Consider the following 25,279-nt stretch of genomic DNA (forward strand, 5'->3'; position numbering starts at 1 on the left):
CCCAGTCTTCTTGCATTATAAGTCCTAGAGCATTTGACACTCTAATGTATAAGATCATCTTAGAAAGACAGCAAACTTTTATTAATGTTGACTTGGTTTCTACACACTGGAGCTCTGTTATTTGACATATCTGCTCTGCACATCACTTAACTTCCCTGAAATGTAACAGGAAACTCTTTCCTGGCTTCATTCAGGAGAAGAAAATTACTGTATAAGCAAATCACATGGAGGGCCAGATCTTTTAGGGTTTTTTTTTTTTCTCTTAGGGGACAACAGAGAACCAGAACTTCTCTTCCCAGAAGTGCATAGCCATGAGTGCCAGCAGAATGGCTCCAAGTTCCCTCACACAGAATTCTCAATACTTTTCCCACCAGAGGCAGGAATAAGTAATTCTTTCATAGATGGACTGGTGCAAAGGCTGAAAGGCAACAGGAATCTCCTCAGCAGACTGGAGAGCTCAGCTCACTGAGAGCAGCGTGACTCCATCATCCCAGTACAACTGAGAACTCTTTTTTTGTGTTCTTTTGCAGATATAGCACTGTGTAAGGGACTTCTTAGCCCATCAAAGTAATTTAACTAACCCTTAAAAAAATTACATCATTGTAGCATGACACTGAACAATTTCAGTCCTTTCAAAAGCACTTTGCAACTATGCAGAACTCAAGCGTTTCCCACTGAAGGGTCTAAAGAATAAATTGGTTTATTTTGCATAATTTCATCTCAAAATTTTTAACAGATTTGTCTAAAACAGGCAAATATCAGTATTAAGCAATGTGTTTTAGACAATAATTTCACACACTCACAGAGCAGTCAAAATACTATATAACAGAATGATTCTGTGGTAAAAGGATTATGCTGGCTTACACCAAAAGCTCTATGTCTAATTTAGGACTTAGGCATTCTGAGCAATAATTTTTTTTAAATCATGGGAAATTAAATTTTTTTTTCAGTGCCGAAGGTTTGCAGACGAGTTTGAGTCAACTGACTGAAATTGGAGTTGAAAAGCACCATTCCCCATCCAGCAGTGGCTCCAGTTTTCCATGGTTCAGGGTAGAGCCAGATTCCAGGAATTCAGCTTTCCAGATTCACATTTGTTAAATCTCTGTTGCTAGACACAATGTATGGGTTTTCACCCAGGACTTCTCTGCAACAGAGCATCCTCACTGCCTTTCTTTCTGTTGATCAATTATTGCTGAAATTACATTCCAGTGCTTCTGAAAACAGCTCAGCTGGCTGAAACCTAACAGGAGCCAAGTTCCAGAAAATTCCTCAAAGTGTTTTTTCCTCTCTGTATGAAGCTAACAGAAAAAACACTTTTCCTTTCTTCCCCAAGTAGAAGCCTCTCAATTGACCATGTGGAAAGGAAATTAAATTATGCCTTTTTGTTTTAGATGGTTTGCTCTTTTTTTTCAGGGCTTCAGGAGGAGTATTTTGCTCTGGACCCCTGCCTAACACAGTTTCTTAAGGCACTTAAAATATATTTCTGTTTACTTAAAATTTACACTTCTATCTCTTGTCTGTGTGGATTAATATATTTCAGCTTCTCTAAAGGCTCTAATTCAAACCCTGCATTTCTTTGTCTCTCTGAAGGACTCGGAGCCTTCTGTTCCATGCATTCCAACATCTGCCCCAAAGATCTGGGTGATTAATTTTTGTTCTTCATCTGAGAGCACAGAAACAAGGCAGGACCAGCTCAGGCCTAAACCCTACCAAAGAAATGAGGTTCTGAAGAAATGGGGAAACCCTGAAGGTTTGCACAGGACGCACACACTGGAGAACTGGCTGGAGCTTCAGGGAGGACATCTCCACCATCTTTAAAGGGCAGCTCTGTGAGGACTCTAAAATATTACACATTTCTTGCTCTACTTTATTTCTTGGTATCTGGAGATAAACAAAACAAAATATAATCCTGGCATTGCAGTGCCAAGTCCCTGCCATGGTGTGGTCCTTGCTTTGGAAGCCTCCTCTCCTCCCTGGTGCTGCACTCTCACAGTCAGTGTAGAGGCTGAAAATCCAGCCCTGAGCAACCCCTACAATCACCTTAAATGACTGTCTGGCACACTCAAACTTTTCCTTTCCAGGCACATCTGAACAGAGCTCTGGACTTTTCCTTTGGAAGGTGACATTCTGTTATTAATATGTGACTCTGGGAGCCAAAACCCTGCAGGGCCCCACCGTGACCATGAAAGGCACCTGGCTGCATGAAAGTAGCACTGCTCTTCCATTTACCCAGCTAAAACCCAAATATTTACTCCCAAATTGGGCTGATTGCAGCTTGTCTATACCAGCTGGTTATCCCATTGAGCAAAGAAAGGAGGGAAATGGATTTCTTCCTGTTTTCCTTGCTGGTCAAAAGATTAAAAGCAATATAGTTGTGTTGGTCCCTAGGTATAGTCTGATTAATATCCTGCTAGCCTGCTGGCAAATTGCCAGGATCACTTCTCCTTAAATGAAAGACTGTTCCATGAGCTTAAATGGATTTTATTAGCACAACACTAATAATTCAGCACTTCAAACCCAGAGAAAATATTATAAATAAATATAAGCATGCAGTGCCTACTAAGGTTCCTTCCTGCTTTCTTTCCATGTGGGCAAAGAACTGCAGATATTTCACCACTACAGTCAGCTCAGAAGGGTCTAACTGTTACAGGACAGGGGCTAGGAAGCTGAAAGGAGAGCAGTCCTAAAAATTCCTTTCTCCCAGCAGCACCTAACAACTTGTCCCTACTGGTTTTTAATGGTGTTGATCAGGTAAGATGTAACACAGAGAAGTTTTCCTCCCCTACCTTCAGGTTTCTTGGCCGCAACTTTGATTCCTTCCCTCTCCTGACTCTTCTAGTATGTTTCCCATTAATGACCAATCTGAATTATCCAGCTTCTCATTTCCTTTACTCTTCTTTGTAGTTTGTAGCCAATTTCAGTTTAGAAACCACTGGCACAAGGCTGGAGTCAGCAGCCCATAAGGAACCTGAGATTGCTGCATTTATTCAGTGCAATTCCTGTGTTTGGGAATGCAGCTATGGCAAGCCTATCTTCTGCCTACTGTCTGCACCAGCCTCTCCTGTCAACAGGGATTTCAGAGGAGATAATTCCTCCCTGTCACCTCCAGCAATGGTTGCTTCCCAAATAGTGCTCCCTGAGGGACTGACATGCCATAGAAGAAGATAAATGTTCTGAGGACACTCACTAAAAATACCGTGTGTTAATCCCCCCAATTAAAAGCCTCTGGAGGAGAATAATGAGTGATCTGTTAGCAGTTCTGTAGGTTTTCAGTTGTCTGATATCCCACATCTGGGAGCTACTGCCCTCGGGTAGCAGCTAATTGGCCCCAGTTACCACAGAGCCTGCAGTCCTTAATGCATGTATCATCACTGCTGCTCAGTAAAGCAAAAAAGGACTGATTTCAGCTCGACCGACTTGGAGCTGCATTTCAGAGAAGGCAGGGAACTGACTTTACAGTATTATACTCCATGTATAAATCACAGGATGAGGCAAAATCCAGGTCCTGACAAGCACTTTCTACCCAAGAGAGAAACTGGCTGCAGAAGATGTTTCTTTGGGTCAAATACATTTATTTACGAGGACTGCAAAAGTGCTGCTTCCCTGTCAAAATCAAACAACCAGCATGTTCTTCACCTAGCCCCTCTTGGCCAATTCTGTAACCAAAAAAAAAGCTGTTGCAAGGCCTTTTCTTGAGCAAAGAGCCAGTGATTGCTCTGTCTCCTTAGGTTTTGTGTTACTTTCTGCCTCTGTCCCTGCAGAAGTCCTGCTGCTCCTTTGGCAGGCACAGGAAGATCATTACCTCTCCCTCCAGGCCTTGCTCTTTTATTCCCACAGGCCTGTGTAATTCAGCCTTTGTGGGATCTTAAGAACTTGCTCCCGTGGTTTTGGAGGCTTGGTACCACCAGAGAGCCCTGTTATTTGTAAGGCTTATCTCTGAGCCCACTCACCACCCCCTGCAATGCACCCAGGCTGTAACAGTGCTGAGATACCTCAAGATTTTTTAAATTGTTTTAAAGGCTCCATCTGCATTGATTTCAACAGGAGCTGGATGCCTAATCTGCTTATACACTTTTGAAAATCCTATTAAGTGCCTCTTTACTGCTCTAGGTTCCTAAATATACTTTTCTTAATTTGGCTCCAAGTGATTTGCATCCGTCATCAAGATTTTCGAGAGCGTGGCTCGAGGGGAGAGGCCTCCCTGTCACAGCCCCTCCGTGCAGTCTGTCACTTGCTCAGATACCTTAACTGGGAGCTGAGAGGATGCTGTGGCAGCGTGAAATATGTGAAATATTAAACTGTGAACACTCTTGCTGAAATAAACACGGGCAAGAGATCTTTCTCCTTTTTAATGTCTTTATTAAAAGTGATCAGCTCGGGTGGGGAGAACTGACGGGTCCGCGCTCATGCTGCCACTGCTCCCAGGAATGGCATGGAGGAGGAGGAAGATTGCAGCTTTGTCCACTGGTCTGTGAGCAGATCTGGGGGTTCCATCCTCACGAAAGCACCAGGAGATTCCCTTGACTTTTGGGTCAACATTCAAGGTCTGCTGTCTAGCCAACATCTTTAGGTTAGGGTGAAGAGTAAAAAAGTCTTGGTGGCTACTAGATTCTGTTCCTCACGTCTAGACATTGCTTTGATTCATCAGTTTTGTGTTGGCTCATTGTTTTAGGGGTTTTGGCTAGGTTTGGTGAGGGGTTTCTCCCATTGCTTGCTGGATCCGATGCCAACTCCAATGTCCCCTCGTCTTCACCATCTGGGTGCCATCCTCCAGGAAGCAGCAGGTGCCACTCGACAAAAGGGGGAATTCTTAACCATCAACAAAAATGACAGCTTTTCCCGCTCATAACGCTGCTGTATCCTTGTGTCTCCTGTGCTGAGCACACACATCCCCTCCCACCAGAGCCCTCACCACGGGCTTGTCACAGCCTCACCTCCCTTCCCACCACTGCCTCAGCCACAAACAGGGTCCTGCAGCAAGTCCCAGCTGCAGGTGGAGACGCAGCTCCTTAGTGAAAGTGGGGAAATGCATTTTGGGAGCAGGGAGCAGGACAGCATCAGTGCCTCCCCTGGCAATCCTGGAGAGTTCCATGCCTGTGATTCAGAAATGCCTTTGCTCAGCTGTTTTTATCTTCCTTGGCTTGCACTTCCTAGAAGGAAGTCACAGGCAAGAAAAACTGTGAGGATATAGATCAGAGAGGCTGAAAAGAGCAGTTTGTGCTAAGCGCTTCTCAGTTTGGACAAAGGGCACTGAAAATGGGTCTGTGCCTTTAGGACCACCATGGGATGCAGAAGCTGCTTCCTGCCCTCACTGGACATTGAAGTGGGGCCAAGAAAGGAAAATGGCCATAGCCAGGCTGGTCCCCACCCATGGACAGCTTGGGGAAGATGGGCCCTGCTGGCATCCTCAGCAGCTCTGCAAGTCTCACCAGAAAGGAGAAAAAAGGAAATTAGCACCTTGAGAATTACAGTTTAAACAGTCCTCAGAGCACCTTTAGCCGTTCTGAAGATGTAAAGAAACTTTGAAAGTGGGATTAAAGGTAGGATGGTCTGGTTTTGATACAGAAGAACAATGATTTTAAAAGAGCAATGAAAAATGGGAACATATTTCAGGATCTAAGCATACATTCAGAGGAATCTAGAAAAGTGCAAATATGGAAATGTTCTGAATCTGGTCAGATCTTTCTCCTCTTACAGGCCCTATGCTGCAGCCCAGAAGGCCTTGATAAATCAGAGCCTAAAAGTCCACTTGGCCTTTGCTACTGATTTCTCCCAGTATTATTTGTTTGCTATGAATCTCAGCATCCTGGATTGAAAGATAATGTGTGTATTCTATTGCCATCTGTCAGAGGTGGGGCAGTAATCTCTGTTAATTGGGCAGTTTTTCCTTTATCTCTTCCACAACCAACCCTCCCTTCAGAAGATCTCTTCTGTTCATGGCCAGTGAGTGTCCCTGCATGGCTGATCAAATTCCATCATCCCATGGGGAAATGCTCTACCCAGGGGAGGAGCCAAGCATTCCTTCCTGGATACAATCTGAGGTTTGGCACAGCACAGCAGCCTTTGCCCACTGCATTCCCAGAGGAGCAGCTTTCTGCTCCCCTGCATTGCCAGAGGGAACCCAGGCCCATCTCCAGCAGCCCTGGAGCTTCAGAGGAAAACTCCCCCCTTGTGCAGGATCCCTGCTGCAGCAGAGCCACAGCTGGCACTGCAGGAGGGCTGAGCCCCCGTGGGATGGGGCTGGGACACCGCCCTGACACACAGGGGGCAGGGCATGTTCTGACTCTGTCAGTAGCCTTTTTTGTTGTTGTTGTTTGTACTATTACATTTGTATTTTTATTTTTCCTAGTAAAGAACTGTTATTCCTATTCCCATATCTTTACCTGAGAGCCCCTTAATTTCAAAATTACAATAATTCAGAGGGAGGGGGTTTATATTTTCCATTTCAGAGGAGGCTTCTGCCTTCCTTAGCAGACACCTGTCTGTTCAGGACACACAGGCAGCAGCTGAAGTGCACCAGCACTCTCAGGAGCCCCATTGAGGACCCAGCAGTGCAGGATCCAGCCTGGGAGCTTCAGTCAGCAACTTCTGAGCTCTTGGGTCTTTCCTTGCAAAGTGTCAGCTTGGGCAGGCCTTACAGCACATCTGTGCTCCAGTCCCTTGTCTGCAATGCTGCAGTAATAATAACAGTGGATCCTATGCAATCCTTATGGATTGTTTAGCTACCATTTGCAGTGGATGGTCACAGCTGTGCTGAGCACAAATCACCTTTTTGCAAAGAGTGAATTAAATGTCCATACAAAAAATCTAACCAGTTACAACTTGCTGATACACACTGAACAGGCAGAGAATCCAAATCCAGAAATAAAAAAAAAATTAAAAGAACAAAAAATATTATTTGCTTATCCTGCCATTGCAACTGTGCAGTGAGCAGAGAGAGGAAGAAAAGGCTACCCTTGTTCTCAGTGGAAAGTGACAAGAATATTCTTGCCCTTGGATCTGCCAAGCTTTCAAGGAAGATCCCAGAGCTGGATATCCTCAAGGAGCAAATGTTAACTAACAAAGAGAGAGTTGGACAGGCTCTCGTTCCTGGGAGAGGAGCAGGGCTTCCCTCAGTGCCACTTCGCCTGAGACCCAGAGCCAGCGGCCAGAGCATAACCTAATTAGGCCAGAAAGGGTGATTAGCTGTTTATTTTGAGGATGTTCAAACCATGCACTCACATTATACACTGCCCTGGGAGAAAAAGGATGCTGTTTATAGTTCCAGGCCTACGGGATCAGCAAAGTTTATTTTCCCCTACAAACGAAGGCCTGTTCTACTTACATTCTTTCAACTCAGGTTGGATCTGTTTATTTTCACTCATCTGCAGGAAATGGGAATACTTCAGTCTATTATTTTGAGTCCAGGGAAGCAGTTTGTATTGCTTAACCATGGGCAAAGGCAAATTAGTAACAGCCTTCATGTGCTACCTCAAAATGTTTGTTTAATAGTAGTACCATCAGTGGAAAAAGGATTTGCAAAACCCCATAGTGCAAATTCTGCTTCTTGAACCTTTTCTGGAAGGCATGAGAAACTTTGTTAAACCCCCCAGATGACTGGTACTCCACTGTGGAATATGGAGATGATCAAGTTGTCCCTCTTCCCAGCAGGCATTCCATGTATTGATGATGAGCTGAGGGGTTTAATGCAATATTTTCAAAGAAGCTCACTGCTTCTTTATTGAATTTAGCTCCTGATTGTCTTGAAGCAGAGCATTGAGAAAGGAAAATGCTGGTGGGAGAGAAGGGAGGTGCAATGATGGTCCACACATGTGGCTTCTGATCAGAGCAGTGGCAACAGGACAAAAATGTCTTCATAATATATAAAGCACACCCTGCCAAAAGCTACAATGGGATCTGTCTTCAGTGTTTCCAAATATTTGTTTGAGTTGGCTTCATATTTAGTTCATAAAACAATCCCTGTTTGTTAGAGAATATTAACAGGATTTGTTTGTGGGCTTTGATCTTCTATTTTTAATCATCTCTCAGGTCCATGAAGCCTTTGGTAAGATTCTCTGTTGATAAAAGTGCTCAAATTATAGCAAATGGACTGTGAGGTGCCAATATATCTTAGAGAGGGTTTTAATTTCTTTGAAGTTAAGCTTTTTGACGGTCAATTAAATTATTTTAATTGTATCTTACTTATTTTAAACTTAAATCAAGATTATTTTTCAACTGCTGTAATTTAAAAATTCTGCAGAAGCCAGGCAACTGCAAGTGCTGTGAATGTAAATCTTATCTGTTGCCTGCATTCAGCAGAAGAAACAATCAAAAATGCACCAAATACTGTGATGAAAACAGAAATTATGGGCAACCAATTATGAAGATATGGAGCAGCAGAAGGTACAGTGTGTTACATACATTATGGGGCTGCCAGAATAGGCTACTTAGGGATGTACAATAATAATTTAGATTGTTGATCATAATAATCTCATGCTGGCCATAACTGTCTGGCTGTTACTTTATGCTTCCCCAGCCTGTTTGCTGAATCTGTTTGCTGATTTCTGCACTTGTTTATAGTTTGCAAATTGTTTGAGGCAAAGTGAATTTTGCTGTTTGTTTGTTTTGCTGGCTCTCGAGAAGGGAACGGGAACCTCCACGATCTCCTTTGCTGAAAATAATTTAAAAATCCCTAATGGATGCTATATAAAAATTCTTCTCTAGGAAAAACAAACTCAGCTGAACTCTAGCTAAATTAACTGATATCCCCCATGATCCACCAATTTTCATGATGGATTACAGGGAAGATTTCTGAAGTTCAGAAATGGCCTCGTGCTTCCTCCCTCCTCCTCCTCCTGGCAGGGTCCTGCCAGAGATGGAGCAGAACTTCCCCAGTGCACTGACACAATCCTCCACTTCACTGGGTTAAGGGAGCCTAGAAGGACCCCTTTTCAGAGTAATGAGGGTTAGATGCTTCCCAAGAAAGCTAGAGAGCCTCCGTGGGTTTTTAAGATGAGCCAGTGCATGAGAAGTCAGTGCCTGTAGACTTTACCTGGGTGCTTTTTTTCCCTTTTCTTGCTCTGAGACATCCAACTTCCTGTGAGCAGGTTTCTCATGAAGACTCCTGGAAAAAAACTTCATGGTTTTTTTGCTCTTTTCTTCCAAATAATTTCCTTTTTGTCCCATTCTTGTAAAAAAAAAAAACTTAAATTATATCTGTTCCATTCTCAAATATCCCCTGTGATTGCCAGGACAACAAACCATACCAAGGTAGAATCAATTGATTTGCAGGGTTTTCAAACAGCTTTCTTGTGGAGTTTTGGTTGTTCCTTTTACATGATCAAGAGGTCCAAAGCAGACAGTAATTTAACCAGAAGCTTGGTGTCAGCTCTTCTGGGGTAGGAATATTTCAATATTTCAGATTTTTTCTATTGTTCATAAGAAAAAGTAGTTAAAATCTGATTTGCTAGTTAATTCTCCTGCAATACATGACTGACAAGCATTCATAATATTTACTTATGATTATTAAGTCATTTCTGGCCTTGTTAAAAATTTTTGACATTTCTGTTGAATTTACTTGTAGGTTTTCTGAGGCATTTTGACAAAATCCATTGGAGTATAGCTGCTTTCTCCCAATACACGTAGGAATTTATGCTAAATTGGATAACAAAGCTGCATGGGTTGGAAAACAAATTAATCCACCCAGTCATATATGAAATGCCCAGAAGAAACAGAAGAATAACAGCTTTTCTACGTTTTACTTCTGTGAAGAGAGAATGAAACATTGTCTCCAGGGATCTTTGAGTCCCTGCTCCCATCCTTCAAGTTTTATCTTCCCTCCCCAGATTCAGAATTGAAGGAGCAGAATTAAATGTTTTAATGAGAAGAGGTGATGGTGGCAGGAGGGGATACTGTCAATCAAGGAACGAATCCATGGCCACATGAACATCCAGGATAAAATGCTCAGTGCAGCCAGACAGGCACTCCAGGGGCTTCTGGGGGAGAGAAGAAGTGGAATCTGAAGGTCTGATAATCAATGGCAAGGTGATCAATGCAGTGCTGGTGGTCTCAGGCAAAAATAGAAGCTTAAATGCAGGTGTTTCTCTCCAGTGACTTGGACCTCTTGCTCACATGAAAGCATCACACTTAGTAAAACAAATCCCACCCTCTCCTAAGGCTTCTTGCATTCCCTGAATTGCTCAGAAGGGAACACTCTTCCCTTTCTGCTGCACTTGCAGCTGCCCAAGAGGAGCCTGGGTGCTCAAACTTTGTTTGGAAAGAGCAGTGCCCCTGATGGGGAGCACTGGGGAAGTGCTTGCCAGGATTAAAGGAGAAAGAAATTGCATGTGTCCAAGTACAGAGTTCTAGCAGAGTCCAACAGAGACACAAAGGCATCAGAAATTCACCTCAGGGAAAATCCTGGGCTGTATTTTCTCTGGAAAAAAAACCCTAAGCTTTACATCACGGATGTGCCTGACAAAGGAATAGGACTGGCAAAGTTCATCCACGTCTGCTGTCTTTTAAGAAAGGGGTAAAAGTATATTTGATGCAGTGTTCAGTTATTTGCTCTTTGGAAATCCAGTTCCCAGGGAGTTTTTCTCTCATTCTGCTTTATTGGTTTTCACTGTCTCCCAAGATCTGTGCAGTTCAGCTCCATGGTAACTCAGGAACTTCCTCAGTCACTTACATATTGATGTATACAAGGAAAGCACAGAGCTAATACACTGCTTGAGCATCTCTAAGGTATATTTAAAATATCTAAGGAGTGTGGCAGAGTAGGATTTATAGAGGATACAGAGCAGTGCTGCCTTGCCTTAAGTGGTAGTGATTGTGTCTTGGGAAGTTCTACCAAGTCACTCCAGGCTTTGCAACAACTAGTCATGCTAAACTCCTGTCCACACTGTTAAGCAACATTTGTTCTCCCTGTCCTCCAGAGACTACAATAAAAAATACGAGGTGATTAAAAAGGGGAAGCAAAACAGAGGGAAAAGGACTTGCCCTGCAGTAATTAGCCTTGTCAAGGCTTACTAGACAGGTGCTACTGATTTAACAGCCAGGATATGAGCCCTGTAATCCTCATTCTCTGCTGATCTACAAGCCCACCACCACTCTGCCCAGCCTGCCAGCCCTGGGGTTTTTTTACAAAGAACAGAAATGCTAGAGAGGCTGGTGCCTGTCCACGTTCTGCTCTGACATGTGCATGCATAATCAGAAAGCACTTCAGGCATTAGGAAGCAGAAAAGCCATAACAATTCCCACACGGAGCTGAAATCAGATCCCTGCTTCCTAAGCTTTCATCCTGGTGCCCAGTCACCAGCTGGCTGCTCCTGAACATGACACAGGTGCAGTTACTTTGAATGTCTGTGTGTTGATTTTTACTAATTATGATGGGGTTCAGACAACAAAATGCTTAGTGCAAGCTGCAGTTCTGGAGGTGCTGTGGGGATTCATTGGTTAATGCCACAAGGACCTGGTGTACAGCATTTAAAGCTTTAGCAGTATTCTGCACCTTCTCACTGCTGTGAGCTTTGAATATCCTTGGGATTAATTTTTTAAATACTTCAGAGAAGATGACTCAAGAAGTAGAAATTACTATCAGAAGGGGGAAAAAATTCCCACATATTTTGGGAGAGAAATAAAGCTGCATGTTGCCCTTTAAATCTTGCGCTGAGAACAGGAGAAGGATCACCTTCTACTATTTCAGTTGCAGTGAGGGACCTGCAATGAGATATTTGTACAAACACAAGGGCAAGGAGCTAAAGATTTGTATCAACATGTCCTGAGATCCTTTGGAATGGGTAATTTTTCGAGGAATTGTTCTACATTTTAAAGCCCACCTTTGACAATTGGCAATGAGTAACCAAGGATGTCAAACAAAAGACCATTGCAGCTGGCTACACTATTGAATATATCAGAGCAACCACAGGATCCCCACTCCCTGCACCAGCAGCAGGCAAGCACCACTCTCTGCCTTCAGATCTGGAGATGAAGATGTTCCCTGGGGAGTTTCACAGAGCTCCCAGCTGGTCCACATCACCTCCTGCTCTGGAAATGTTTGCTTCTGGAAGACACAACATCAGGGTCATTCAGGGTGAGGTTCACTTGGTGGAATGCAACTTTCTGCATGGTGTATGTTTATTTGTAATCCCACAGCTAATTTCTGAAGCTGAAATGAAACCAAATGCAGAATAAATGAAAATGGTTGGGTTTCTGTCCACATTATAAAGTCTGTATGGACCATTAGCACGAAGCTCTTTATTCTAACTGATACTACTATTGTTATTATATTTTTCATTTTGAAGTGACAAATGGTAAGAAAAGAAGTAGGAGTTCATAATTAGTTTGATTAAAAGAAGGGAAACTCACCCAAGTATATAAAACATATTTATGTATAACTACAGAAAATACATTTACATGGTCAGAATCCTGATCCAGCCTGTGTAGACAAAAATGGTGAAAGAAAGCCTGCTTCACTTCTGGAGACATCTGTTGTCTGCTGCTAAATAGGGAACTAACTTCTAATTAGATAGATCTTACAGAGAATGTTTGGCAATACTGGAAGCATCCTGCATGCTGCATCTTGTTTGAGCTACCTGACTCATCAACGTTTTGCTTTTGCAGTTAAGTTTAGCCACACAATGCCAATGCAAAAATAAAGAGTCATCTGACCTGTAAGTAAATAATAATACAGTCACAGGAGCTACCTCTTATTTGAGGTTTCAGAACAATTTTGGTCTTAAAGTTCATTTCATTCGAATGCTTCAGCACATTCCTCTCTGCACTGCTCTGTGGTTAGATCCCAATCACAGGAAAATGTTTGGAAGTTGCAGGTTTTAGGAGGAGCTGCTCTTTCAGAACACAGAATTAGCAGTTTGTGACTTTCCATACTAAAAGTTTGGTGCGTTCATAATTCAAAATAGGCAAAACTGAACAGAAGATTTCTCACTGGTCATGCTGACGATGAAGATATGGAATATTTTTTGCCATGAACCTGGGGGACAAATAGGTATAAAAGTGATCTCACCCAGTATAACCCCATGAGAAGTTTAGTAAAAGGGTAAAAAGTAAATCACCTGTGCTGTTTCTAATTCTATCGTACTTTGATTGCTGGAGATACATTATATTTTATATATGTCTGGGGGATTGTATTAATCAAATTTCCATAAAAATCCCCTAGCTCTGCCCTTGTATTCTCTAATGGAAAGTGAAGGCCTCAGCCTCCAAAGATCGTCATGAAATTCACTTCTAGCCTATCTCTTTTTTATGAATATTCTTGGCAGATGCTGGCAATGAATACACTCAAGCAGTCATTTAAATTCTGCTACTTTCTCAGGAAGGGAATCCTTTACAAATTATATTTGGTAGCATCTACTAATTCGTTCATTCTCTTTCAAATGCCAGCTATAGCCTGATCCTGTATGAATGTTCATGTAAAACTTCCCCTTTAAACATTGAGACTCCAAGACTCAGCAGTGCAAATACTTGAATTGCTGATTTTGTTTTCTAAAAAAAAAATTATCCTGAAAACAGCACATTCCTATGCGATGTTTCCACCTTGATTAAATTACACACTTCCCACTGGAAAAAAAAATCCATTTTCCACTCTCTATTTATGGAAGCATCAGTCCACCTTCCTGAGGTTTCTCTGCAGCTCAGACAGGGGAAGTTTGCACTTTGCACCAATCAGCTGTTTAAAAAATTGGGCTTCCATAGGCTGAGTCACCAGGCCCTGGAAATCCAAAGATCAGTTCCTTGGTCCCAACCAAGGGAACATTTTACTGTGCCTAATTTCATTGCTAAAGTATATTTAAATCCTCCTCCAGGTTGGAGTTCTCAGTTTAGACCACAACTTAACATTCAGTGGGCAGCAGGTTTGGGTAGAAATGCCATTGTGCAAAAATCAAAGGCACACTCTGGAGTGACATTTCATGTGACAGCTAATTAGGAACTTCAGCTGATAGATGATGGACATGGGGCAAAATTAAGAACATTGCAGACTTTGCACTGCCTGCTTCTGGGATTTCTAATGCTTTTTTCATCTTTATTAAACAGCCTCATTAGTTTGAAGAACAATAAATTGTTACTATTAAATCTTCTTTACTGATATCTTGTTTGGGAACTTTTTTATGGATCAGAGTGTTTCCTGAAATTGCACTGTGCAAATACTATTACTTGTGAGATGAAATCAGGCTTAGTGAGTAAACCAAATAGATGCACAAATAAATAGGCATTATTCAGTGAGCAACTTATTTCTGAATAGTTTTGGACATGTCCATCAATTTGTCCTTCTGCAGGCAGTGAACAGTAATTTCACCACCCCAGTTCTGGGCACTGAGGAGCAGAAGGCTTCAGCAGTCCTTAGGCAACCTTTTAAAATCACCCACATTTTTAATCAGAACCTGAAATATTTTCTAAGCAAACGTCTCACCATAGACTGCAATTGTTCAGAAACATCCATGTGGTTATCATCCCATAAGTGCAGTCTAACAGGTAATAAAAATCATAAAAACTTCCATTTTTGCATCTGCTGAATTCCTAAACTTACCCAATTGCAAAGCTAGTTATGAAATGAAGAGAGAGAAAGTTATAGAAAACTGCAATAAACTCTGAAGTCAACACTCACTGACAGAAAAAGGTGGCAGGTGTCAGATTAGATAAAACAACTCGTGATTGCATGAATGAAGTCACCACAATGTGACTTCATTAAAGGCACAAACAAATTTAAGCCTGAGGTTATGGAATTTACTTTAATTTGTCTTTATAACAACACCTAAAACTTTCAGAAAATGTTGGCAGAAAAAAGCTAAAGACAACTGTAAAGAAGCTCTATTTTTTTTTTTTTTTGTCAGTATATAGTCAAAATTGAAATAAGCCTTAGGTTGAAAATCAGAAATAAGGTCTGGTTTCTAATTAATTGGGTAAAATCATGTAATTAGGTAAAAGTTAATTTATGCTACTTTGAGTTGAAAGAAAAAAAAACCGTAACTAAGTGAAGAAATGCATTTTACCTGCTGTGCTCAGCTGAGTTCATGTTGCTCATCTGTTCAAAGGTATTTATGTTTTTTATGTGAAGCATGTCAGCAAAGGGAAATCTCTACTTTTAGAACAAGGTACCCACTGATCCAGTGCAATCACTGATCACTCCTGATCATCCAGCCCAGTTAACTCCTGGGACATTGCCTCACAAGATCAGTTTTGGGCTGTTCCAGCCAGGCATTTCCAACACTTGCAATTGCTGCTGAGGAACTCATTTTTAGTATTTTATACATTCAGGCCCTTCCACAGAACTCAGCTGCAGAGTCCTCTTGGTCTCCTTCCACTGAGCCATCCAGGCTTGGTCAGGGTAAGCTCTGTCACTGCTTTTCAAGGGGTTTTCTTCAAAGGGTTTTCTTCAAAGAGTGATCAGAGCAAAGCTCTGCTAACTCAGCCACCCCAGCAGAGATGCTGCAGCCCAGGGATGCAGCTGCACTCTCAGCACAGGTAGGATCTACAGGATCTGGTTCATTTTGCTCTGGAAAGTAGAGCCAAGGGGAAGTTCCCAGTGATTTTGTTTTGATTTATTTTGCTTTGCTTTAATCAAGTTAAGCTGCAACAGCAAAGTTGAAGTTGCACAGACAAACAGGGGGATTGCTTGAGCTCATTCCCATCCATTGCACCATGCCACACTCTTTCTAATGTGATTTTAAAAGCCAAAAATTTCCTTTCTGACTGCCTCCTGTCTTAGACAAATTCCACACATCTGAATACAAAGATCATTCCAGTATTAGATATGAGACTTCATTATTAAACATTACTGAGGTATTTAATCTCTGTTTGACAAACAATATTAAAAAAGATAAACTGGAGTGTCTGAGCCACAGGAGGGTCTCAAAAGGTTCATTAGATAAAAAAACAACAGGAATTTAGCTCCTAACCCAAAAGGATAATAGCAAATTGCTTCTGTTGGCATTTCAGATGGATTTTTTTCAGATTTCTCTACAGGTTAAGAAAAAAAAGACTTGGAAACAGTCACTCCTAAAACAAACTGAACAAAGATTTATATCTATTTGCAGAAGTATTAGTTCTCAGTGGGTCTGTCTGCATTCAGCAGTTTCTATATTATTACATATTTTCAGTGTTGCCAGAGTCTGCTCGGTTACTCTAAATTTCTTTTGCTCAAGTATATATTTTATATCTCTTGATGGGAAGATCGGAGGCTTGTGACTTCCTGGGCTACAAATTCATAAGTGACAGTCAGACACAAACAAAATTTCTGTATCTCTTCATCACCTCAATAAACAGAAACGTGGACATTTTATTTTAAATGTAAGCAGAAAATACTCATGTTAAAGTGTTTCAAAAACTGCTAGGAAGAAACAAAAAATTCACAGGTATTCAACACAGAAGACTGAGAGAAGGGACTAAATTAATCTATTTTCAGCCACAGAACATGACACATTTCAAGAGGCCAGCAAAACCAAGCTCATGAAATGGGATTCCTCTAGATGGAACTCTTGAATTTGAAAGTTGACAGTTGTGTAACAAAAGGATCAAAACTTAGGAAATTATTCTCTTCCTCCACTGATTATTTCTCCTTCTGAAACACCTCCTTAGAGGAAAATGAATGTATCTCACCTACTCAGCTCATGGCAGCTGAGATACAGCTCTCCTGTGCAGAAGACTTGAATTCAAAGGACTTGAATAATGCTGTAAAATAAATAAGGTGATGACTACGACAGAGGTTTTGACAGGTGCAGAGAGCTCTTTATCTCTGTAGTTCTTTTCAAAGTAGCATTAAAGCTGCTAAACAAAGATTCTAGATTTTACTCAGCTCTTGCCATGAAATTTCCTACTAAGACTTTTAAACGTGCCTGGACTAGAAAAAAGATTTTTTAAAATATTTTTTAATTATTCTGTAAGCAAAACAATTATATAAAAATACTTGGGAAGGTAATGGGCAACAAAAATCAAATTCACTTAAATAGAACATAATTTTTTACAAGTAAAATGAAGCACTCACAGAGCCATAGAAGAATATTCTTCACCAATTTTGTACACAGCATCAGAACAGTTCTGCAATAATCTTTAAGACAAGTGTGGTATCTTTTAAAATAAACCATTACAAACATATGGGAGAAAATGGAATATATCTACAGGTCCAAGTGGTATCCTTCAGCTTCAGAAAAACACAAAGGTGCCAGCAGTTACACCTAGACACCACAAATATATTCAACGAGAACACAAGTGCAGATAAGGCAGAAGTGCTAAAACAACAAAGAGCTTTGCAGGATAACACGTCCCAGCTGAAGCACTTGCAAGGTAAAATAAAATCCTGTGAGGCAGCTGCACTTAAAGGCTCCACACTCACACTGAGGGCCCAGGGATCAGGTGGATGTCAGGCCCTTGAACCCTCCATCGGCACTGCAAGGAAAGGAGCTGCCACAACCGAGATCTCTGCTCGGCACATGCTGCGGAAATAACAGAGGCACATTAGAAAGCACAACGTGATAACAGGTAGTGAATGCTGACCTCTGCCAGTGACTGTGCAGTTTTTATTCTTTGCATTTTTAGCTTCACATCTTGCCTGCTGAAAAGCAGGTTTTTCTCCAGGCTACCTTTGAAACGTGCAGAGAAATCTCTCCTGGCAGAGAGCATAATGTGCGTGACCTGCTGTGGGGCACACGAGCATGGCTGGGCTCTCTCCTCGCTGTCTGATCCCTTCTGGCTGCTATTAGAGGTGCCAGCTGCCCTCCAAACCTCCTCCTGCATGTGGAACACATTTATCCACCAAATATTGTTTCTCTCATTGAATCTCTCCCAGCACAGCAGAGCTTTGGCTCCTCTGGACACGTCTGGAAACGCCGGTAGCCACAGAGACTCCAGCATGGGCCACGCTCCAGGAGCTGCCTTTCCTCCTTCAGGGCTCCGGAGAGGATCCCAGCTCCTGCAGTCAGTGAAACAGCCACTGTACCTCACAGCAAGGATTAAAACCTTGGGATGCATGCAGAGAATCATGCCAGAGACAGCCCTGCACAGCACACAGGGCCTGTGCCTGGGGCTGCCATCCCACCCCAGCCCAGAGGCAGCCCCAGGCACAGGCCCCGAGAGGAGCAAATTGGCCACATGTGGGACCATTGCTCCAGTGAGAAACAAAAAACTGCACAGGGGAGAAAATGGAGCATCAGACACAAAATATATTAGCTGATCTATTTCTATTCTGACCTGAGCACTAATGAGAACCAAATCCAGCTGCGTGGTATAACAGAGACCTCTGTCACTGCTGCCAGAGGAAATGGTCCCCGCCCATGGGTCACATCACACAACCATGGTGCAGAAACTGGTCCCAGCTCTGGTACAACTTGAACCAGAGTTTGGGGTGGGCCTGGGTGCTCAGCAGGTGTTCCTGAGCCAGCAGGTGCCCATCCAGCACACACCATGCCAGGTCCTGGCTGCTGCTCCCCCGCAGTGCCACAGGGATGGGGATGGCTTCTCAGGAGACATTTTATAATGTCACCATGTCATAATTGCCACCATGAGCTTCATATACAGCAGCCAGATGCCTGGGGGGAAAGGAAGGGGGGGAACTATAAATGTGTGACTAAGTAATGGAGTATTGGGCTGTGAAATCCATAGGTTACCCTGGGAGAGGCTCTCTGGGCAGCTGCATTAAGGCCAGCACAGCATGCAGCTGTTTATCACTCTGAAACAGCTCCTGCCTCTCACCACAGAGGCTGCACGGGGCTTGTCTGGCCTCCTGGAGGCTCTTTTCATCTTCACCTCTGGCCATGAAGAATTAATTCATCACTAGAATGCTATAATCAGGATCTCAGGCTCCACTAACACCTGCTTAAATAGCATGGCTGTGCCTGGAATAATATGACTATGCCTCATGTTTCACCAGCCTCTCTGGTCTTAGGGTGCAGCCTGGTGCTCACTGCCTCTCTGAGGAGTTTTGGGGGAACAAGAGACACAAGGAACCACCTCAAACCTGTTTCTCCTCTCATGCTGAGCCCATCCTTGGCATCAGACACCCCAAGGTCACAGAAATATTACACACACTTCAGATAAGACTATAAGAGGATTTACTGGTCTTGGAGAATCACTTGTCTTGGATGAACCACTGCTCTTGGATGAGCCACTCCTGGTTGTCAAGTAGGGACTGATCTAAACCTGCAGCCTCTCTAGGTATTGCCTTTTCAGGGAGGAATTAAAAACTCCTTACAGACACCATCAGCAGGCAGCTGCAGGCTCAGCAGGTGCCGGTGCTGTGCATCCTGGACCACCCAGCAGAGCCACATCCATCTTCCCAAAGATTCCTGCCCCACAGCCCCCTCTCCCCAGGGCACTTCTGGGATTGCTGGCACCCCTTGGGCAGCAGCAGTGGGAAGCCCCAAGTCTGTTTCTAGCCCCTCTCATGCAGGAACAATGTCCCTTCTCCTTGTCCTGCTGCCCAGCTCAGCACAAGATCCTCTCCCATTTTTCCTTGCTGAGGGCAGAACCCATGGAATGTGGGATCCTGCACTGAACAGCAAAGGCACCTCACTGTCCAGCACCCCAACCCTACAGTTCTCTCCATCCACATTTTTCCTGTCTTTCACCCGTTTTTGAGTGCTTCTCTGACTGATTATCAACTTCCATCATGAAAATATCCATGTGCTTTGTAGTTACTGTACTTTATTCCTCTGCCAAGGGTGCTCTCGAGCTCCTGTCACTGGAAGCACCCTGTGTTCTCTTTGTGCCACAGATCTTTAAATGCAGTAGTTATACACTACTTAGGCTGCACATATTTATCCCTAAAATAACACAGGCGTCTCTGCAGACCTTCACTGGGCCTTTGATGCACTCCAGACATTGCTCTCCAGTCTATTATTCAGTAGCACAACTAAAATAATTGGTACTTTCCAAGCCTTTGCTGTGTTTTTTTGACTCCTAACAGTGTGAGTGGTCAGGTGTGATACTGAGCTCAGAGGAAGCTGAAGAAAAGAGAATAGATGAGTATGTGAGGAATTAAGCTAGTCCTTGTTGTTTGCCTCTGTAGAGGGTGCAAGGCCTGCTGAGGAGAAAATCACAAATAAATACCATTCTGAAAGCAAGTGAAGAAGCTGAGTGAATGACTTGGAGTTAAATGTTTATTAATAAAACAGAAGGAAGTCAATACATATCTTTTTAATGCAATCAAGATTTGAAGTATTCTAACTTAGAGACAAATTAAAGCACTGAAGAGAAAAAACACAAAATATCTGTTTAAAAAGACCCAGGGTCTGAAATAGGATGCACTGGTTGCAAACATATTCCATTATTTAGCTGTGCCAAGGAAGCTGCCATGGGATATGCTCCTTACATGTTCTGTTCTTTGCCAGGTTTAAGGCATCAGAAGTGTGGAAGAAAAGATCCAGCTTCATCCAAGGCTGTCAGATAAATGAGATCAGGAAGTTTTTTGCTAAATTTGGGTAAGGGGAGCTGGGTAAGGCCATAGGATTTCTCCTCAAGCAAAGTGTAACATGCGGTAATATCCAAAGCAGAAAATGCTTCAGCCTAAAAAAAAAAAAAAAAAAAGGAGAGAGAGAATAACTCCAGAGGCTCTTGTTTTATTAGGTGTAAATCAGACATGATATTAAATCCATATGGTAAAGGTTAACATGTAAGAAGGATTGCATATTGATTGCAGCACTTTAGAATTGGACCATTTTCCATTAACATTTTCTCAGCTTCACAATAGGCAGCAACAGTGATACAGAATGCCTAAGAATTAACCACAACAGTAAATGCTAATGCAACTTTTATAAAGATAACAATGCCTCCCTTACATTTGTGATGGCAGCAAACAACAGAGATCCTTAATAGCAGCATCAATTCTGCCTCAGAAACAAGGAAAAACTAACAGCAGAAAAAAAAAACTATCAAAACCTACTAATAAAATCAAATTGAAAGTAAAATGATCCAGCAGCTGAAGAAAATACAAGATCAATATAAAATATACTAATTATTGCATTTTCCATTCTGCTGCATATATGTTCTACTCTGCTGCTTGTAAAAGTAGGAAAGATTGTGATATCAGGGCTCCAGACTCTAAAGCTCATCTTTCTGTGACTGAGCAATTGTCCCTGAAGGCCACTAAATTAAACAGAGGGAGACAGAGCAGTAACACTTTTTTCCCAAGGATATCAGGGGATGGCAGGATTAGACATCTCCCTGGCACTCCCCTCTGTGCCTGCCTTGTTTCCCCCTTTTCTATGTGTTGATATCCCAGATCTTCCAAAATACCTCCCCAGTGGGCAAACTGGACTCCTCCCAAGCAGAAAAAGTTAGATCAGACCCTGTTGTTGTGCATGTAAAGCTTGAAAAAATTATCTTTTGGCCTGCTTTCCACCCATCAGCACTGGATTTCACCTGCTGTTTCACTGCATGGCCATGCAGTGTCAGCTCTGCAGACAGATCTGCACTGCCCTCAGTAACTTGGTGCCATCAGCCAGAGATGAAGTTATTTTGGCAAGTTATCTGAAATGTCTCCTTATCCCCACAAAATAAAATCATCCTGTCAAATAAACAATCTCTCTTCTGTGAGCACACCACTCCAATTAATGGAGGTTAATTGTCTATAACAAACAACCATTCAATGTATTCATTACACTAATGAGATTTCCTTTGTAGAGGATTTATGAGTTGAAAAGTACAGTTCTGTTCAGTCAGCTTTTAACTGCAGGAAGGAAACGTGCTTGAATTTGGGAGAACCCTTCACTGCAAGAGAAAATTACAACCTGCTCTTAAGAAAAAATAGATATTCATCCACTAGTTGACAATTGGATATACCTGAGCAAAAGGCCAAAAGAACTGCTTTCAAACACTCTTATTTACTCTGTTTTGTAACATGAACATGTGTGATACCACAGTTGCACCCACTTGTTACAATGACTATGAAGATTTTTTTAAAGCATAACAGACCCTGATGAAGCAATCTGTGTTCCTGTGGCACTTTTGAATTGCCACCACAGAGCTGAAGTCACCTGGCTTTAACAGCAATCTACTGGAAAGCAATAGCTATGGTATTTTCAGTTCTCTTCCTTTAATGTTTCCACAATTGAAATTATTTGCCTGATTAACCACTCTCTATTAAAATTAAAAGGCAAGAATCATCAGAGAAATTACACTGGGTTTGGCATTGCTACAGCCAGACCACTGCATTTTGTTAATTCACAATTAGGCTGTGGATTGCTGTTCTGCTCTCCACTCATACCCATGTTTGCAATGCAGGCTATACTCCAAATCAGAACCTAGTGCTTTCAAGATTCATAAGGGTATATTTAAGCTAGTCCAAAAGGAAAAAATAAGTTATTTTTGTACTGGAGAAAAGGAGGCTCAGGGGTGACATTATTGCTCTCCACAACTCCCTGACAGGGAGGGTGTAGACAGGTTGGGGGTTGGACTCTTCTCCCAGGTAACCAGAAAAGAAGGAGAGGAAATGGCCTCAAGTTGTGCCACGTTAAAATTGAATATTGGGGAAAATTTCTTCCCAGAAAGAGTGGTCAAGCACTGGAAAAGGCTGCCCAGGGAAGAGGTAGAATCAGTCTTTGGAAGCATTCAAAAAGACACAAAGGTGGGGTGCTTGGAGACAATTTAGTGGTGAACTTGACAGGTTAGTGGTTGGGCTTGATGACTTTGGAGTTTTTTTCCAACCTTAGTGATTCCCTGGTTCTATGATTCCTTGCACAAATGTCTGTGCTGATCCCTCTCCATCAGTCTGGGCCACTGATGAACCACTGAACCACCGAATATAATTACTGGGTCACTCTCACCAACAAGGCTCCAGGCCAAGCAAGGCCAGGTGCTCATTCTGCAATGGTCTGCAAGGACACTTTATCCCAATAAATGTGAAACTAAGAAATCTGACCACAGGGGTGGTAACTTTAAGTCTTATGGACATGACTTTATGGAATTCACCTGCCACTGGTTTACATTGTTCTTGGCCTCACATTTGAGTCAAACTCCACCATGAAGGGAAGTTTCTCCAGTGAGGTTGTCCACATGGAAGTGGACATGCAGTCATCACTTGTTAAAGATGTGTAAAAGCTACATGACAGTGTATGAGGGAGGTGCTCTACAGTAATGAAAGCAATTTCAATTTGATGATAAAAAAAGACATTTGTAGCATGGCAAATATCAAGAGAAATGGGAAAGGGAAAATAAGACAATCCTCACCAAAAATATAGATTAAAAACCTCAGGTGTTTCACTATGCCAGAAGTCAACTCATTCTGAGTCACTTCTACAGGGCCAGTTCCCCTTATCTTTTCTAAATAATCTGTTTTCAGCTTGACTGAAAAGACTGAAAAGTAGCATGGGCCACAGGGCAAAGAATGGTGCATGAATGTTTATAAGTGTGCCTACTTAAAAGTAAAAACTCACTTTCATTGTATGTGCAGGTTCATTTCCCACTCCAGCTGTCTGTGAAGAATAGATCATTAAGAGCACAGGCATGAGAGATGAAAATATTTGACTGCAACTAATAAGATGTTAAACTGAATGAGATGTGATGGGGAATGCACCTCTGGGCATGGCATGGATTCCACCACTGCTCTATCTGAGCTGAGGGAAGCAAATACCAGCTTGAAATAAATTGTTTTAGTCCAGGAAAAACTGCTGTGGCCTTATTCATGATGCTCAATTGTTCTTCACATCTCACAGACAGCTCCTGAGAAGAGCCAAATGCCCTCTGTCAATTGAATAATACCTTGGTATTTTTACCAAATACAAGTTCCAATATGCTCTTCCAGACAATTCTGATGCAGAAATAGTTCTAAATATAATCCACTTCTCTCAGCTCCCCTTTCCTAAGACTTCCCACTAGTCCCAGAAGCAATCAGTAAAACTAACATGAAACATTACCACATCCAAATTTACACTGAGATTACATCCTGAGGGTCTGCTGCCACCCAAGAGTTTCCCAGAGCTCCCATTTCCAAACCAAACCTTGATCATGTGCCTTGGATATGTGATACCTTCCAGGTGAATGGGATTAGTAACATTTACATTTTATTAATGCCAATGAAACAGCAGGAGTAGAAAAGGCATAAGTTGTTCAAAAATGAAATATTTAGTAAGAGTAAATAAAAAGAAAAAAGTAGGAAAAAAAATCTCCTCACTATCACTTGATGAGGTGATACAACTGTAATCAGCAAATTGCAATCTTGTTTCAGACTGAAGATTGTTTCTATGCAGAGCATAAGAACAAACTAAATCATCTAACACTTATTTAAAATGCTGCAACACCAGCAAGCTTATTGCAATAAAATGCAGTAGTAAAGCAATTACACTCTGAGATTAATATTTATAGAACATAATCAGGTTTTCCTTATTTAAAATTTTATTCAATAATTTGTGCTCCTTAAAAGCATTTTCAAAGTCAAAGAAGGGTTTGAAATAAGTCTTTAAGGGAAGGTATCAAGACCCTGGCAGGAGTCTGGAACAATGTTCACTGCTCCAGTGCAGTGTGGGCTCTGCAGGTTTGGCATTTCAGGACTGAGGATGTCCCTTTGTGACTTGAAGGAATAATCACAAGAGAGATCAGGGAAGGGGTTGAAAACGGCATTAATTAGGTGATGTGAAAGGAATTTTCAACACAGGACATTCCGTGACAAGAAACACAAAAACCCCAACACAAGACAGATGTAGAACCTCACCAGAAAGAGGGAAAGGAGGGTAATTTTTGAATCCAAAAGGCTGTGACAGTGACACACCAGCCAGAGCCTCAGAAAATCAAGTGTGGGCCTCCAGCATGACTGGCCAGTGACACAAGGACACAGTGACAGAGTTCTCCAGGGTTCTTTCCTCCTGGCTGGTTCCTTTCTCAGGCAGGAGCTGTTGGTCACTGGGTACATAGTGTACAGAGCTGTGACTAGCCTGGGCAAAAGCCTCTGTGGGCTATTGGAACACAAACTGTGTGCAATAATGGCTGTTATTCCTAAAATACAGTTTAAACTAACATCAGAGCACTAAAAATATTCACTTTTAGTGTGGAAAGCTGTATGCTGTGGTGTCCTCATCTGAGTCAGAGCAAGAACAGTGCCCAGATCAGAAAAAGGGAAGTGGAGCTCCCAGGTAGTAAATCCCTTACACTCAAATCACAGGTGATCGGGGTTTGCTTTCTGTCAGCAGGAACTGACAGTATTTTAAGGCTCTAATTGTCAGTACTGCCAATTCTGAGCTAAATGTCTTCTGCTGCAACAAGCCCTGCTTCAAATTCCAAAATGCACATACACTTTATAACAGGGTGTGGGAGGATTGTTAATTGTTTAACTGCACTCTTCAGGAAAGCATTTCTTATA

The sequence above is a fragment of the Melozone crissalis genome, unplaced genomic scaffold, assembly GCF_028551555.1.
Source record: "Melozone crissalis strain CALT ecotype California unplaced genomic scaffold, PUWL_Pcris_2 ptg000090l_1, whole genome shotgun sequence".
In the NCBI taxonomy this organism is placed as follows: Eukaryota; Metazoa; Chordata; class Aves; order Passeriformes; family Passerellidae; genus Melozone; species Melozone crissalis.